Source organism: Littorina saxatilis, linkage group LG4, assembly GCF_037325665.1.
Source record: "Littorina saxatilis isolate snail1 linkage group LG4, US_GU_Lsax_2.0, whole genome shotgun sequence".
NCBI classification, from domain to species: Eukaryota; Metazoa; Mollusca; class Gastropoda; order Littorinimorpha; family Littorinidae; genus Littorina; species Littorina saxatilis.
The window spans coordinates 51,530,670-51,533,048 of NC_090248.1; the positions used below are offsets into that span (position 1 = coordinate 51,530,670).

At 42.5% G+C, this 2,379-nt stretch overlaps 1 protein-coding gene across 2 annotated transcripts in view; it reads left to right on the forward strand.

Moving 5' to 3' along the window:
• The first annotated feature begins 2,120 nt into the window (after window positions 1-2,120).
• LOC138965036 (uncharacterized) overlaps window positions 2,121-2,379 on the forward strand; it is a 27,419-nt gene continuing 27,160 nt past the window's right edge. For both annotated transcript variants that reach the window (XM_070337155.1, XM_070337156.1), the window contains exon 1: window positions 2,121-2,376. The gene's annotated coding sequence lies outside the window, so the exon portion shown is untranslated. The remainder of the gene's footprint in view (window positions 2,377-2,379) is intronic.

Sequence of the window (2,379 nt, forward strand, 5' to 3'; positions counted from 1 at the left end):
ATATCATATCTATATGTTTTTGGAATCAGGAACCGACAAGGAATAAGATGAAATTGTTTTTAAAACGAGTTCGGAAATGTAATTTTAATCATAATTTTTTATATTTTTAATTTTCAGAACTTGTTTTTAATCCGAATATAACATATTTATATGTTTTTGGAATCAGAACATGATAAAGAATAAAATAAAAGTACTTTTGGATCGTTTTATAAAAAAATTATTTTAATTACAATTTTCAGATTTTTAATGACCAAATTCATTAATTAAATTTTAAGCCTCCATGCTGAAATGCAATACCAAAGTCCGGCCTTTGTCGAAGATTGCTTGACCAAAATTTCAATCAATTTGATAGAAAAATGAAGGTGTGACAGTGCCGCCTCAACTTTTACAAAAAGCCGGATATTACGTCATCAAAGACATTTATCGAAAAAATTTAAAAAAACCCGTCTGGGGATATCATACCCAGGAACTCTCATGTAAAATGTCATAAAGATCGGTCCAGTAGTTTACTCTGAATCGCTCTACACACACACACACACCCACACACACACACACATACACACACACCACGACCCTCGTCTCGATTCCCCCCTCGATGTTAAAACATTTAGTCATAACTTGACTAAATGTAAAAAGGAGGAAAAAATGTGGAGCGCCGTATACTGTATGGCAGCTAATTGCCTTTCCCATAGAGAAAGCAGCCCGAATTTCCATGAGGGTAACCTCACAGGACACTAAATTGAATCGTATCCTATCATCGTATGCTACATCAATAATGGCATTTCTCATTCTCCGCAGTGTGTGAGGTGATGTACCTGTCACCCCAAACGTAGGCTCATGCGGCAACACCTCGTGCGACTCGAGATGTCAGGCTACCGCGAATCACACAACAACATATTGTTACTACTAATGTGTAAGTTAGTGCTGGGACGTGCACTCATACGCAAATGAACAGATAGGGCCTGCATGGACAGACACACACACATACACAGACAGACAGATTCTCTTACACACACACACACACACACACACACACACACACACACACACGGAGAAACTGTAAGGCTAAAATTGCTTCTAGATCTGGACAATCATCCAGCAGCGTAAAAAAAAGTTTGGTTTTGAACTGCACACTTTCTGCCTTTGAGTTGTCAACCGTCTTTATAACAATTTTAACTAAAATTCTGCACAGAAAGCCGTCAGGCTATTGAGTTTTTGTATGAGTCAAAATGGTGGGACGGTTTTACTCCCCGTAAAGGCATGGGCACATCTGAAATAAACTTGCCGTTTTTGACCGCTCCTGCGATCGACACCTGCATCAGACTAAAAATGGCAGAACACAAGAACCACAAAAGATAGCCAAACAAAACAACCTATTCTGGGCAGGTTTGTTTGTTTGTTTGTTTGTTTGTTTGTTTATTTGCTTAACGCCCAGCCGACCACGAAGGGCCATATCAGGGCGGTGCTGCTTTGACATAATATAACGTGCGCCACACACAAGACAGAAGTCGCAGCACAGGCTTCATGTCTCACCCAGTCACATTATTCTGACACCGGACCAACCAGTCCTAGCACTAACCCCATAATGCCAGACGCCAGGCGGAGCAGCCACTAGTTTGCCAATTTTAAAGTTTTAGGTATGACCCGGCCGGGGTTCGAACCCACGACCTCCCGATCACGGGGCGGACGCCTTACCACTAGGCCAACCGTTCTGGGTAGGTAATTGATGTGGCTTTTTTCCCGTATGTAAAAGTTGTGAAGTTGCGCCTATTCTGAATTACAGTCGATTTTTAATTGGTACCATACGTTTTTGTCCGGTCGATTTTGGGGGTATCCTTAGTTGAGTGGCGGTCACGTGACCCCAGTAAAAGAAATCTTTGATCCAAAAAGTGTGCCACTGCCAGATAGCCAAGTGAAGTGCCTTTAATGACATAGAAAGTATGGACAAAATGATACGGGAATGAATGTTTTGACGGGGTACGAAATTTTTCGCACAATTTGTTTTGCTAAGTTTAGTCAGCAGAACTTTTTCACGGGAAAGACTGGGCCTAGTCAGCGGCACAGACGACGCACTGCATATTATTATGACGAGTACTTGGCCTGTTTTCCTTTCATGCAACGTGTAGCGGGCTGGTATAATCTGCAGTGCGTCGTCGGTCCTGCTGAAGTTACATAGGTGAGCGGAGCCCCTTATACTACACCGGGGTGTGAGCGAAATCCGTGCACAGAGGGAATCCCTAAAACAAGGATGATAGCGACACTGCACGGGGCGCTTATAAGACGGGAGGGGAGCAAAAAGCGCGCACGTTTGGGGAGATTTGTCACTCATCTTATCATCGATTGATTGCGAGTTCGGAGGAGACATTTCTGTGTTAGGTA